Source organism: Pongo pygmaeus, chromosome 19 (genome assembly GCF_028885625.2).
Source record: "Pongo pygmaeus isolate AG05252 chromosome 19, NHGRI_mPonPyg2-v2.0_pri, whole genome shotgun sequence".
NCBI lineage: Eukaryota > Metazoa > Chordata > Mammalia > Primates > Hominidae > Pongo > Pongo pygmaeus.
This window is the reverse complement of record NC_072392.2, coordinates 43,262,805-43,278,776: the sequence shown is the minus strand read 5'-3', so window position 1 is coordinate 43,278,776 and position 15,972 is coordinate 43,262,805. Positions and strand designations below refer to the sequence as shown.

The following is a 15,972-nucleotide window of genomic DNA, read 5'->3' as shown; positions in this document are numbered from 1 at the left end:
GGAGGCCAAGGCGAGAGGACCACTTGAGCCCAGGAATTCAAGAACAGCCTGGGCAATACAGCGAAACCTCGTCTCTACAAAAAATACAAAAATTAGCCAGGCATAGTGGCAAGCACTTGTAGTCCCAGCTGCTCTGGAGGCTGAGGTGGGAGGATGGCTTGAGCCCAGGAGGTTAAGGCTGCAATGAGCCATGATTGTGCCACTGCCCTTTAGCATGGGCAACAGAGTGAGACGCTGCCTCAACAAAAAAAAAAAAAAAAAAAAAAGAAAGAAAGAAAGAAAAAAGAAATGGAAAAGAAACTAATTCAGCAAGAGGAAGCAGCTGAACAGACATGGTCATGTATGGGGAATAGACAGTAATGGTCATGTATGGGGAATAGAGAGTTTATGCTTAGGTTGTGATGGAGGGCAGGGCAGAGCCGACAAGACTCAGAGCCCAAGCCCTCAGGGAGAAGGCCTGACTGCCCCAGGCCAGCAACAGAGCCCCAGACGGAAACCTGGCTTTTTCTCGGCCACCAGACTGTCTTGTGCTTTTCCTGGCTGCTGTGTCTGCCTTCCAGCCTGCAGGAGGGAAGGCAGTATGGGCAGATGAAGAAGCCCAGAGTGGGGAGGCCTGCACTAACAATTTGCAATGAACCCTGGGCAGGTCACAGCGTTGCTCTGTAAGACACTCTAGATCTCAGCTGCCACTGAACTGACCTCATCTGTCAAGCAGCAACTCTGTCTGGAGCTCCAAGGATCCTTGGCAAGGGCTGGAATGACTGGGAAGAAAAGGAATTTTTCTTCAAAGAAAAGATAGAAGACTCCCAGGGCAAAGAGTATAGCTCTCCTTTCTCAGAGCCACTGACTAAAGGCCGGTTTGTGAGAAGGACAGCCTCCACCAACATCTCATTATTTAAAAGAAAGGCCTCTGCCAGGCACGGTGGCTCATGCTTGTAACCCCAGCGCTTTGGAAGGCGGAGGCATACGGATTACTTGAGGCCAGGAGTTTGAGACCAGCCTGGCCAACGTGGGGAAACCCTGTCTCTACTAAAGATACAAAAATTAGCCAGGCACGGTTGTGGGCACCTGAAATCTCAGCTACTGGGGAGGCTGAGGCAGGAAAATCGCTTGAGCCTGGGAGGCGGAGGTTGCAGTAAGCTGAGATTGCACCACTGTACTCCAGCCTGGGTGACAGAGACTCTGTCTCAACAGAAAAATAAATAAACAAAATTTAAAAATAACAAATGAAAGGAAGGCCTCTGAGTAGGGACTCCAGGGTCCTTCCTGTGTCTGAGACCTCTCCCTGGGCAGAGCAGCTGTGTGGAAAGTGATACTTGAAGTCAGCAGAGCGGGGTTCGAGTCTTAGCTCTGCCGCGCACCAGAAGTTTGGCTTGAGGTTGTTACTGTCCCTCTCTCTGTGCCTCATGTCCCTGCCTCTAAAGAAGGGAGAGTTGTGGGGTGGGGAGGGGGGGAGGGATAGCATTAGGAGATATATCTAATGTTAAATGACGAGTTAATGGGTGCAGCACACCAACATGGCACATGTATACATATGTAACAAACCTGCAGGTTGTGCACATGTACCCTAAAGTATTTAAAGTATAATAAAAAATAAAATAAAATAAAATAAAATAAAAAATAAAAACATTTGTCCTCTGCCTCCCTGGCCTCCACTCCCCCCTCTTATAGTTTTCATTTTGGGCTCTGCCCCTCCCCAGCTCTCAGGCCGGGCCCATACCACATTCAGGACATGAAGCCTTTGGGAACATTGCTTTCTTCTGGCTACAGTAATTGTCTCAGGGACAAATACGGAGCTGGTCATCAGGGTGGATGGCTGGGGTCCTGCAGGAGCTGCTGGAAAAGAGATTTTCACTTTCCCACTGGCCTTGGGGCTCTGGGGATATAAATCTACAGCCACCTGGCCACCATGAGAAGAGAACCCACGGCTGTCGGGGTGACAACACGGTGATAGCTCAAGGAGGAAAGAACCAAGAGACAGGGTGGTGTGGTCCGGGAGACACTATCAAATCCAGAAATCCGCCATGCCTGAAGCCAGACCCAGCCCCTCGACGTTTCAGTCACATAAACCAATCTGTTCCCTTTTTTGTTAAAGCCTGTTTGAGGAGTCCTGTGTCACTTGGAACAAAAATGTCCTAATCAATACAAATCGATAGTACTCACTTCAGTGGGTCACTGTACGATTCAACAGAATGAGATCATCAGACTATGACCTTTTTGAGGACAGGCACTGTCTTATTCACATGGGTGTTCCTAGTCACTGACCCGTAGTAGATGCTCAAATGTTTTTAGAGTAAATGAATATCATGTTTAAATGCTCCTGAAGCTTTTAAGTTTCTTAATAAATGTAGTTAGTAGTATATTCCAGCAAAATTAATCATATCATCTGTTCTTGTGGCATATTACCCTTCTCCTAAAATTTGGACAGTGAGTCAATAATCCCACTATGGCTTCCCTCATTAATTAAATAATGGATCCAGGAGTGGTGGCTCACACCTGTAATCTCAACACTTTGGGAGGCTAAGGCAGGTGCATCACTTGAGCTCAAGAGTTCGAGACCAGCCTGGGCGACATGGCAAAACTCCGTCTCTACAAAAAATACAAAAATTAGCTGGGCATGGTGGCCCAAGCCTGTGGTCCCAGCTACTTGGTAGGCTGAGCGGGGAGGATCAGTTGAGCCTGGGAGATTGAGGCAGCAGTGAGCCATGTTCTTGCCACTGCACTCCAGCCTGGGCAACAAAGTGAGACCCTGTCTAAAAAATAATTAAATAAAATTAAATAACGAAGTTCACAATATCTATGGATTGCCTTGTATGTTCCAAGGTGGGGCAGTCAAGAGTCCAGTGAGTAACAAGAACAACACATGGAAATTGCCCTTGTGAGGTCCCAACAATTGTGAAGTGGTGTGTGATGAAGTTGCCCTAGGGATGGTCCCAGCCATGGGGACAGAGCAGGATCAGCTAACCCTGACTTAGAGGGTCACACGGGGCTTCCCTGAGGAAGTATCTGCTGGGGACTGGGGGCCAAGGAAGAGTTCACTGGGTGATGGGGATGGGTGGGAAAGTGTTGGAGGAAGGGAAAACAACCTGTGCAAAGGCAAGGAGAAGTTTGAGGAATGGAGGTCAGTGTGGTTTGAGAGGAGAGACTCAGGCGGTGTGCACTGATGAGGCTGGCAGGATTCAGGGGAGACCCCTATTGGGACCTGGGACTTCAGCCTTAGAGTGAAGGGGAGGTGCTGAAGGGGCATGGCAGGAGTACACACTCAGACTGGCACTGCCGGAGAGCTCCTGGGCTGAAGAGTGAAGGAAGGTCGGGCAGCACACCAGGCGTATGGCCAGAACCCAAGGAGAGGCAGCAGGATGGAGGGGAATGGGCTGATTCCAGGGTTGTCTGGAAGGCAGAACAGTGATGGCGTGGATGTTGGGAAAGAGGGAGGGGGAAGAGTCAAGAGCAGTTAGGAGGACCGTGCAGCCATGCCCTGAGAAAGATTTCCACAGGGAAGAGTGAGATGGGCATTCCCGTTCTCCTCCTCTTTCCATGGCTAAGGAACGTTGTGTAGGCCCACCCAACCATTGGACTTTATAGTGGCTGGCGGGCGGGAGAACTGCTGGGGCGCTGGCTGGGTTTCTTTTTCTTTTTCTTCTTTTCAGAGATGGGGTCTTGCTATGTCACCCAGGCTGGAGTGCAGTGGCACGATCACAGGGCACTGCAGCCTCCAACTCCTGGGCCCAAGTGATCCTCCTGCCAAGTAGCTGGGACTACAGGCATGCACCACCAGGCCCAGCTAATTTTTCAAATATTTTGTAGAGACAGCCTCACTGTGTTGCCCAGGCTGGTCTCAAACTCCCGGGCTCAAACGATCCTCCTGCCTTGGCCAAAGTGCTGGGATTACAGGTGTGAGCCACCACCCTTGGCAGGCTGGGTTTCTATGGAAAGTGCTGAAAGGTAGATGAGGTTATTTGAATGGTGGAAGTTGGGAGTGAGGGGAAGGCAGCAGCCGCCACACATGCAAGGACAGGGACACACACACACCCCCCCACACCCACACCCACGTACTTAGGGAAACAGGCTTTCAAACGTTTTGCTACATCAGTGTAATTTCCTGCATTCATTTCCCAGGGCTGCCATTGCTACAAACTTCGTGGCTTGAAACAAAAGACATTTATTCTCCCACAGGTCTGGAGGCTACAAGCCTGAAACTCAAGTGTCAGCAGGGCCACAGTCCTCTTCCAGCTTCTGGTGGCTTTGATCAGATGACATTACTAGATTAGTGCAAAAGTAATTGCGGTTTTGCTGTTAAAGGTAATGGCAAACTTTTAATGGCAAAACCGCAGTTACTTTCGCACTAACATATAAGTTCCAAGTGTTCTTTCCCTATTCTAAATACAAGTCCTTTATCAGATTTATGATGTGCAAATATTTTCTCCCATTCTGTGGGTTGTCTTTTCACTCTTTTCACAGTGTCCCTTGAAGCATGAAAGTTTTAAATTTTGATGAAGTCCAATTTATCAAATGTTTCTTGGGTTGCTTATGCTTTGGATGTCATAGCTAAAAAATGACTTCCAAACCTAAGCTAGTGAATATTTTCCCCTCTATTTTCCTCTAAGAGTTTAATAGTTTTAGCACATATATTTAGTTATGCTTTATGTCTACCCAATGTTTTGAGTATAATAAGATGGGGGCCCACAAAGTGGCTAAATGAGTAAGATGAGATTGTGGGAAGGGCCTGCGCGGGCTTTGGAGACAGCTCCCGACACCCTCATCCTCTTCCCCATCCTCATTCCCAGGGGTCCATATCCTGTAGGAGCTGCCACCTGAGGCTGGAATGCCCCTCATGGAAGGGCATTCTTGAGCGCAGCTGAGAGGCCTGTCTCAGGTCTGCAGGGGTGAAGACAAACCCTAGAGCAAGACTGCAAAGCACAGGGCATGGTGGTTTATGCCTGTAATCCCAGCTACTCAGGAGGCTAAGGCTAGAGGATCGCTTGAGCCAGGGAGTTTGAGACCAGCCTGGGCAACACAGAAAGAGACCACATCTCTAAAAAAATAAAAATAAAAAAAATTTGCCAGAAGTGGTAGTGCCTGCCTGTGGTCCCAGCTACTCAGAAGGCTGAGGCAAGAGGATCACTTGAGCCTAGGAGGTCAGGGCTGAAGTGAGTTATGATCATGCCACTGCACTCCAACCTGGGCAACAGAGTGAGACCCCACCTCTAAAAACAAAAACAAAAGGAACTATAGGACAAGAGTCAAGAACCAGAGAAGTTGGTTTTGCAGAATGTACCAGAAACAGAGCTGGAGCAGACTGCCACGGGGTAGGAGCATGTGGTCAAAAATGGAACAATCTGCCCACCAGAATAGCTGGCCAAAAACATAAAACACAATAAATAAAGCAAACAAACGAAAAACAGGTATGGCCAAGTATTGGTGAGCACGACAAGCAACCGGAACTCTCATACATGGCCGGTGGAAGCAAAAATTGTTCCAGTCACTTTGGAAAATGGCAACTTTCTGCTAAGTTGAGCATATACCTTGCCTCTGACCCAGCAGTCCACATCTAGGTACATACCCAGCATGAATACACATATATGTTCCCCAAGACAGGTACAAGAATGGTCACAGAAGCAATATGCTTAATAGCCAACAACTGGAAATGACTTAAACGTCCATCAGCAGCAGAATGAATAAAGAAATTGTGGCTTACTTATACCATGGAATATATTATAGAGCAATGAGAATGAATAAACCATAACATGAATAAATCTCATGTACGCAGCATTAACCAGAAGAAGTTAGATCCAAAAGAATATATATTGTAATGTTATATTTATATAAAATACAGCCAGGCACGGTGGCTCACACTTGTAATCCCAGCACTTTGGGAGGCCAAGTCGGGTGGACTGCTAGAGCCCAAGAGTTCAAGATCAGCCTAGGAAACAATTAGACTCCATCTCTGTAAAAAGACAAAAAAATCAGCCAGGCGCGGTGGCACATGCCTGTAGTCTGAGCTGGGAGGATCGCTTGAGCCCAGGAGGTTGAGGCCGCAGTGAGCTGTGATTACATCACTGCACTCCAGCCTGGGTGACAGAGCAAGACCTTATCTCACAAAATAAAATAAAATAAAGTAGGCCGGGCACGGTGGCTCACGCCTGTAATCCCAGCACTTTGGGAGGCTGAGGCAGGGGGATCACTTGAGGCCAGATGTTTAAGACCAGACTGGCCACCACGGTGAAACCCCATCTCTACTAAAAATACAAAAATTAGCCAGGCATGCCCGGTTAGTCCTAGCCACTCTGGAGGCTGAGGCAGGAGAATCGCTTAAACCTGGGAGGCAGAGGTTGCAGTGAGCCAAGATCGCACCTGGGCAATGGAGCAAGACTCTGTCTCAAAATAAAAGAAAATAATAAAATAAAATGTAATATAAAATTAAATTAAATTAATACAATAAAATAAAATACAAAGCAGGAAAATTAATGCTGCTAGGTTTAGAAGAAGGGTCAGCCTTGAGGAGCGTAGTGCCTGAAGGCAGCACAGGGCAGGAGCTGTTTGCATTCTCTTTCTTAATTTGGGTGCTGCTTATGTGGATCTGCTCACGTTGAAAATTCATCAAACTGTCAACTTCTGATTTTGATTATTTTGGGCATGTATATTGAATCATAAAATTTACAACAACAAAAAACAAAACAAGCAGAAACTGGGTGTGATGCTATGGTCAGCGGTGGAATGAAGATGAGTCTCTGTAGGGCTGGCCCCAGCCCAGGGTTCCTCTTCTGTGGGGGTTGACAAACTCCCAGCCTTGGGGGTGGCATTTAAAGCAACAGGACTCTTTCAGGCAAATGTGTGGAAGGTGAGGAGCAAATTAATTAACAAGTCCCTTCTTTTTTCCCTCTCTCCATCCTTCCTCCTTTTATTTATTTATTCTTTTGGTTTTTGTTTTTTTGCTTTTGTTTTTTGAGATTGGGTCTCACTCTGTTGCCCAAGCTGGAGTACAATGGTGTGATGTCTGCTCACTGAAGCCTCAGCCTCCTGGGCTCAAACTGATCCTCTCACCTCAGCCTCCCGAGTAGTTAGGACTACAGGCACACACCACCATGCCCTGCTAATCTATGTATTTTTTGTAGAGTTGGGGTTTCACCACGTCGTCCAGGCTGGTCTTGAACTCTTGGGCTCAAGTGATCCTCCAGCCTCAGCCTCCCTAAGTGCTGGGATTATAGGCGTGAGGCACCATGCCCAGCCAATTCATTCATTCTTTTATTTACACTTTCAGAACTCGTTTATTGAGCACCACATCAGCCAAGCCCTAGGTACTCAAAGAGAAGTAACTCACAGCCTCTGCCCTCACGAAGCCCACGGTCTGGCGGGGGAAGCTGACCCAGAGCAAATCAGTCCAACCTAGAGGGAAGGAGGCCCTGACAGGCATCCATCCTGGGAGTAATGTGGTCAGATCAGGCTGGCTAGTGGACAGGGCAGGGCAGGGGAGTAGTCAGGGAAGGCTTCTCAGAGAAGGTGATGCAGGATCAGGGGCTTTAAGCAGGTACTGACCAGGCAGTTTAAGGAGGCAGGATGCTCCTGGCAGAGGGAACAGCCAGCTGGCTCCCTCCCCTCATCGTATAACTATGTGGACATTATTCAGGAGGTGAGTATGAAGAATAGGGGGCAAGTCAAGAACCAAAGAGAAGGCACCTGGGGATGACCTCATGATTTTAGACGACACAGGCTACTATGTTCCAACTGCTGGCTGGAGAGGAATCCAAAACCATCCTGGTAGAGGAGGCTAAGAGGATTTCTCCAGGAGTCACCTTCTCTGAGTCTCGCTTATGAAATGCAAAGGCAGGCTGGACATGGTGGCTCACGTCTGTAACTCCAGCACTTCGGGAGGCTGAGGTGGGCAAATCATGAGGTCAGGAGTTCGCGACCAGCTTGACCAACATGGGGAAACCCCATCTCTACTAAAAATACAAAAATTAGCCAGGGGTGGTGGCAGGTGCCTGTAATCCCAGCTACTCAGGAGGCTGAGGCAGGAGAAATGCTTGAACCCAGGCAGCGGAGGTTGCAGTGAGCCGAGATTACACCACTGCACACTAGCCTGGGTGACAGAGCAAGATGCTGTCTCAAAGAAAAAGAAAAAAGGAAAAGAAATGCAAAGGCGGCCTACTCAGGGGTCCAGCAAACAAAGCAAACATATGAATCTGACTGGTTGTGAGGCAGCAGGGAGTGGTGGGGTCTGCAGCCCATGTGCTGTGGAAGGAAACAAGTCAAAGAAGGCAGACAGGCTGTCAGGAGGTGTGAGGGTTTCTGAGTTCAATGGGGTGGGGTGGGGAGGGCCCCACTGAGTAGGTGACACTTGAGATAAAATCTGAAAAAGTGAGGAAGTGAGTCTTGGCTGTTTCTGAGAGATTACAGATGGAGGGAACAGCAAAGGTACTAAGGTGGAGTGAGCAGGGCATGGTGAGGAATGACAAGAAGGCCATCCCAGCACTGTGGGAGGCTGAGGCGGGAAGATTGCTTGAGGCCCAGAGTTCAAGACCAGCCTGGGCAACATAGGGAGACCCCCCCACCTCACAGTAACTGGCTTCTCTGGCTCTGTGCCAGCAGTTCCTGCAGACCTTCCTGGGAAGGCCCAGCAGGTGTCTCACAGCCTTCTGAGGGATGCTCCCCAGGACTCAACCACTCACAGCTAACACTGATTTAAAAACAAAACCAAAATCCAGCTGGGCGTGGTGGCAGGCGCCTGTAATTCTAGTTACTTGGGAGCCTGAGGCAGGAGAATCACTTGAACCCAGGAGGCGGAGGTTGCAGTGAGCCAAGATCGCACCACTGCACTCCAGCCTGGGCGACAAAGCGAGACTCCATCTCAAATAACTAAATAAGTAAATAAAAATTTAAAAAATAAAAGCAAAGCCAATAACCAAAGCAACCAAATTATCAGTGTCCAAAGCAGGTGTGAGGCCACCAGATTGTCCTGAAGCTACCACTGATTAACTGTGATGATGCTTGTTCTGGCATGTTCCTGAAATCGTCCACTGCTTTCCACAGTGCTCCTGTGAACACCGAGGAGGCTCTACCCCAAATCCCTCTTTTCTCCTCGCCCTGTCCTTGAAACGCTCTTAATGCTCTTCAACTCTCTTTCCTCAGGATGACTGCTTACCAGGAAGCCCTCTAGCCCTCAAGCAAACAGACCCTCAGGAACCTTCCCCTACGGTCCACCAGGGCTGCTCTGAGAGGCCTAAATCCTAAAGGAAAATCAGCTGAGGCAGTAATAATAGGTTTGTTTCCTTCCTTCCTTCCTTCCTTCCTTCCTTCCTCCCTCCCTCCCTTCTTTCCACTTACTGGGTTCTTACTTTGTGCCAGACACTGTTTTAGGTGCTAAAGATACAGTAGTACACAAAGACAACAACACACATACACGTATGCAGAGTAATGCATGTATGTTAATTAATTTGACTTAGCCATTCCAGTGACACACGTAGTGTATACATATATAAAAACATCATGTTGTATATTATAAATATATAAGATTTTATTTGTCAATTAAAGAAGAAAAGACAACAACAGATGCCGGGCGCGGTGGCTCACGCCTGTAATCCCAACACTTTGGGAAGCTGAGGCGGGTGGATGGCTTGAGACCAGGAGTTTGAGACCAGCCTGACATAGTCTGGTCAGGTTTCAACATGGTGAAACCCTGTATTTACAAAAAATATAAAAATTAGCCAGGCATGGTAGCACTTGCCTGTAGTACCAGCTACTTGGGAGGCTGAGATGGGAGGATCTCTTGAGCCTGGGGAGGTCAAGGCTGCAGTAAGCCATGATCGCACCACTACACTCCAGCCTGGGTGACAGAGTAAGACCCTGTCTAAACAAAACAAACAAACAAGAAACAGACAACAGAACCCCCATTTCATGGAGCCCAAGCGCTGGTGGACTGTTGCATGCTTGCTGGACACCACTGCTGTAAGTACCTTCCATGCATGAGCTCATTTAATCCTCACAATAAGGTATTGTACTACTGCGTCCATTTTACAGATGAGGAAGCCTGAGGCCCTGAGAAATTAGGCAACTAGCTTCCTAATGACAATGACTACCATTCATTGAATGCTTACACTACTGTCAGACACTGGGTGGAGCATTTTGCATTCATTATCTGGGCAGCATGGGAGGTGACAGGTCTGAGGCAGGACAGGTATGATTTCAGCTCTAGCTCACCGTGTGGCCTTGCATGACTTCTTCCATGTGTCTTAAAGGGACGCACTCTTAGGTGGCTCTAGGTCTTATGAAATATCTGAAATTTTCAGGCTGAGTGAGTTCCTCTGCCTCCCTGAAACCTGACAGGGAAGGCAGAGGGGACAGGGTCGGGTCCTGAGGACCAGCAGTGGGTGCTGGGAAGCCGGGGTGGATGCGAGGGTGAGGGGCACCTCCCGACACAGCCAGGTCAGCCGGGGGCAGCGCCGCCCAATAAATGCAGACTCCACGTGCTTCCCAGGTGGAGCCCAAGTGGCCCTCAGCTCCTGCTGGTTCCAGGGGCGACCACGTTTCAGGGCCCACAGGTGATGGAAATCGGGGGAATACTGTCTACAGACTTTGTGCTGAAAATACATACCAGGGGGTGCCGGAGGATTAACAACTGCAGGTCTGTGGGAAACCACGGGCCTGGGGCCAAGCGTCCTGAATTCCAGTCCCCTACTTCTCAGGGTGGGCTGTGCTGCCTTGGTCAAGGCTCGGGACTCAGCTTCCGTATCCGTGACCGTGAGGGCTCTGACTCCCAGCCAGTCCCTCAGCGGGAGAGCGGGACCGCGGCCGCTCTCTGTCCCTCCCTCTTCGCCGGCCCGGGCCGTGGCGGGGGTGGGGGGGCCAGGCGTGCCTGGCCCCGGCGGGCTCCGGCGCCTCCTGCCGGCCGAGAGGGGCCGTGCCGCGCCTGCGCCCGCGCGACGAGAGGGGCTGAGAGGAGACCTGGGAGCGCGGAGGCCGCCGCGCGGGCCGGGCCACGCTGGGGGCACGATGATGTCGGCGGGGGAAAGGAAATGAGTCATCACTCCCTGGGACCGTGGGGCGGCCGGGAGCGAGTGTGGAGACGCGGCCACAGGAACCCAGGACAATGGCGGGAAGTAAGAGGAATGTGGGCCTGGCTGCAGCCGCCCGCCCCTGACCCCGGACCCCACGGCGGGGAGGAGGCTGGGGCGCAGGGTGGGCCCCGAGGGGTCGGACGGCGGCCAGAACTCAGGTGGGGTCGGGTGGGGACGGGGTGGCTGGAAGAGGATGGGGACGCAGCTAAGCCCAGAGTGCCCGGCCTGAAGAACAACCCGGGCCGTCTTTCTCACCAAGGTTGTTTCCAAAACCTTAGCCGACCCCTCGGCGGTTCCTCCACTTCCCTTAAACTCTACTGAACCTCAGAATAATCCCGGGGGCTGGTTAAAACCCGGATCCCCCGGCCACACCCCGGAGATTCTGACTAAGCAGGCCAAAACTGGGCCTCCATGAATTTGCATTTTTTAAATTATTCTTTTTTATTGAGATGGGGTCTCACTATGTTGCCCAGGCTGGTCTCAAACTCCTAGACTCAAGCAATCCTCCCGCCTCAGCCCCGCAACGTGCTGGGATTACAGGCATGAGCCAGGATCCCAGCCGGAATTTGCATTTTTAACAACCTCCTAGTAGGCGGTGCTGGGCCAGGGTCCTCAGACCACTCTTTTGAGTAGTGCCACCTTAGAACGAAGTCCAGCTACTTGGCGGACCTACGACCGTCCTCTGTCATGTGGTTCCTCCAGTCTCACCTGTCCCCACCTCCTACCCCTCACCAGTGTACTAGCAAGACCCAACTACCTGCATGTTGCGGTTCTCTCCTCTGTGTGTTTGCACAGGCTATTTCCTTCGATTGAAAGGCCTTCTCTTCACTACGCTGCTGCTCAAACTGTCTGACTTCTACCTGCCTTTTAAAATCTTCTCCATGGGTGTGCCAAAGAGTATAATCAACAGAGTGAAAAAAGCAACCTATAGAATGGGAGAAAATATTTTCAAATCATAGATCTGATAAGGAATCAATATCCACAGTGTATAAAGAACTACAACTAGACCACAGGAAATCAATCCTGATTCAAAAATGGGCAAAGGACTTGAATAGGCATTTCTCCAAAGAAAATAAACAAGCGGCCAATAAGCACTTGGGAAGATGTTCAACATCACTAATCATTAGGGAAACGCAAATCAAAACGCAGTGAGGCCCCCACCATCCTGACTCTCCTTCCTTCCTTTAGAGGATGTTGCCTTCTGGATCGACCTCAACCCCACTCAGGGAGCCGCTCAGCTTCCTCAAGGGCCTGGAGTAGATGGCTTCCATCTTGTCTTTTGCCACCTGTGGAGGTTTTTAAGCGCAAACAGAAATTCAAGTGAATTGTCCTACAGTTACTGACGAAACTATTACAACTACTTCTGATTATCCATTCAGGTTAAATCAGGCATCATTTCAGTCACCTCCAGGTATTAATGTATATGATATAAATTGGAAAGTCAAGTGCTCCTAGGAGATGACTTCTTCTGCACAATTCCGTTACATTTGCAGTCTCTGTCTTCCTGTACTGCATTGCTGTCCTGCTTTATATTGGTTACAGGAACCTATATCAGGGTAGTCATAAACTTCCCATGATTGGCTTTGTCGTTACTCTTGTTGCCATCTTTTGCGATTGGTGAGCACTTCAAAAGCTCACTTGGGCAAAAGCTCTTGCAGATATTAAAATAGCTACTGGTCAAAATATTGTTCAGGAACTTCTGCTTTTAAGAAATCATGTGTTGTTTTGGCTCTGTGACCAGCATGGGATTCCTAAATGTATCTGTGATTTTTGTCTTTCTGAATATGACACTTTGGAGGGGAAATGCTTGGTGTGTGCACAAGTATGAGGAGACCAACTTACACAACCCATCAAATACTTCTGCTCCTCATAGCCAAGGAGGTATTCCACCTCCTGCTGGAATGTAATTAAAGGGAGAAACACACTGTATGAAATATATGTCTATATCAAGACATGTTGCCAATATCTTGAGGCACATTAATTTTTTTTTTTTAAGCCACACAGTGAGATATCACCTCACACCCATCAGAATGGCTACTGTAAAACAAAAACAGAAAATAACAAGTGTGGACAAGAATGTGAAGAAATTGAAACCCTTGTGCAGTTGGAGGGAATGTAAAATGGTCCAGCCACTGTGGAAAACAGTGTCTTCATCTGTTTCCTATTGCTATAACTGAACACCCGAGACTGGGTAAATTATAAAGAAAAGAATTTATTTCTTACAATTCTGGAGGCTGGGAAGTCCTAGGTCAAGGGACTGCATCTGCTTGGCCTCTGGGGAGGGCCTCATGTCATAACATGTCAGAAGGCATCACGTGGGAAAGGGGTGCACTGAGAGCCAAACTGCCTTTAATAACAAACCCAGGCTGGGCACAGTGGCTCATGCCTGTAATCCCAGCACTTTGGGGGAGCGGGGGGTCAAGGCCTGCAGATCACTTGAGGCCAGGAGTTCAAGACCAGCCTGGCCAACATGGTGAAACCTTGTCTCTACTAAAAATACAAAAATTAGCCAGGGGTGGTGGCAGGTGCCTGTAATCTCAGCTACTTGGGAGGCTGAGGAAGGAGGATTGCTTGAACCCTGGAGGCAGAGACTGCCGTGAGCTGAGATTGTGCCACTGCACTCCAGCCTGGGTGACAGAGTGAGATTCTGTCTCAAAAAATATAATATAATATAATATAATATAATATAATATAATATGGCACAAAGAATACTAAACAGACCTCTGTACTTGCCCACACAGGTTTAACAAATGTCAACATTTTGCCACATTTGCTTTCTATTTCTCTTTTTTCGAAAAAACAAAACAAAAAAACCCCCAAAACTCTGATAAATCTAAAGCCCTCCCATTTTCCCTTGTATAGGTAACCAGTGTCTCAAGTTAGTGTAGATCCTTCTTGACCATATATATATACACATACATACATACACATTTACTATGGAGGTATATATCAATATATACAATACCATATCAATAGTATGCATATTTCATACACATATAAAATATGGGGGCCCAGGAAGCGATCCTCTTGCCTCAGCCTCCAAAGTAGCTGAGATTACAGGTCTAAGCCACCACGCCTGGCTAATTTTTATATTTTTAGTAGAGATGGAGTTTCACCATGTTGGCCAGGCTAGTCTCGAATTCCTGGTTTCAAGTGATCCACGCACCTCAGCTTCCTAAAGTGTTGGGATTACATACACAAATATAACACATACATTAACAGTATATGTACATATATACTATCATACTGTGTAAATCTCTTTGAAATTTGCTTTTTCACTCATTTTTGAGATTTACCCATGTTATTACATTGTAGATCTGATTCGTTAATTTTAAATGCTCCATAGTTTCCCATTGTTTGAATAAACCTGTTTATTTATTTGTTCCTTTCCTAATGGACTGTTGGTTGTTCCTATTTTTGTTATTACACACAGCACTGCAGTGAAAATTCTTGTATCGATGTGTGGGTGTTTTTTGCTTTTGAGACAGGGTATTGCTCTGTCACCCAGGCTGGAGTGCATTGGCACTATCACAGCTCACTGAAGCCTCAACTTCCTAGGTTCAAGCAATCCTCCCACCTCAGCCTCCCAAGTAGCCGAGACTACAGGCACATGCCACCACACCCAGCTAAATTTTAAATTTTTTGTAGAGACAGGGGTCTTGCCATGTTGACCAGGAGGATGGTCTCAAACTCCTGGGCTCAAGTGATCCACCCGCCTCAGCCACCCAAAGTGCTGGGATTACAGGCATGAGTCACCGCGCCCGGCCTGTTTTGCGAGGCATATGGTTGCTAGATCACAGTGCATGCACATCTTCGGCTTTTACTAGCTATCGCCAAATTCTCCAAAGTTGATCTGAAACCAGTGGAGCGTGTCAGCACTGCCCCTAGCATGCGCACACCAGGCCGGGGTGTGACAGCCCTCGGGCTGGGCTCCAACCCCACTTCGAGATCCGAGCGGGGGCCGGGAGCTAGCAGAGGCCAAGCAATGGGAGCAGGCACCTCCAAGCCTGCAAGGACAAGGCGAGCACCTTCCTGGGCCCCCAAAAGTGTAGAGGGGCCCGAGTCCACAGCCCGGACTTGGGCGGCTGCTGCCGCTCCTGGCTCCCGCCTGCTACGTGGAGCGTGATGCCCGGGCCGCATCCCTCGCGGCCTGGGGCGGGGGCGCCTGGTCCTCGCTGGGCCGGGGCCGGGTCTGGGGCAGGGGCGTCCTCTCCACGAGCCTAGCCCCGTGGCCCCGGCGCTCAGGGGCAGCCCGGAGTTCACCTCGCCCGGCTCGCAGCACGGCCCGGGGCAGGGCGCCTCCGGGAGCGGATCGTGGGCCAGGGCCCAGCCGTCTGGAGTGTCAGGCCGGCGGTCACCCCGATGAGGGGTGGACCCCAGGGACGCTGCCCCGGGCGGCCCTGCGCAGAGCCTCCTCGGGAGGCGCAGGAACTCCTCACCTTTGGTAGGGCAGGCGCCGTTCTCCCTTACGGCCCTGGGCCCCCGAATGCGGCCCCAGCTTCGCCTCCTCCCAGCGGCCTTCCGGCAGCAGCAGCGGGCAAGAGCGGCGACGCGGGGCCAGAGTCCGGAGCCCCGGGCCTGAAGGCACGTCCCACCCGGCCGCGCGAGGGTGGGGGCGGCGCAGTCGGTTGCCTCGGGGACGCGGACACAGGGTACCCGCCGCCACTGCTGCTCCAGCAGCCGCTCCTGCCACCGCCGCCCGCGCCCTAGCGCGGCGGACGGCCCGCCGCTGCCATCAATATATTAAATTAATATGTTAATATTAACACTACAGGTGGCCTCAAATTGGCTTATATCAGGTTTTGTCACAAAGTGAGTTTAAACCAGAACGGGCGCTGTGGCTCACGCCTGTCATCCTGGCACTTTGGGAAGCCCAGGCGGGCGGATCACCTGAGGTCAGGAGTTCGAGACCAGCCTG

General features: G+C 49.8%; 1 pseudogene; it reads left to right on the top strand.

The window, feature by feature from the left end:
• The first annotated feature begins 10,920 nt into the window (after window positions 1-10,920).
• On the top strand, window positions 10,921-14,448 carry LOC129017084 (synaptophysin-like protein 1; annotated as a pseudogene).
• Window positions 14,449-15,972: the final 1,524 nt, after the last annotated feature.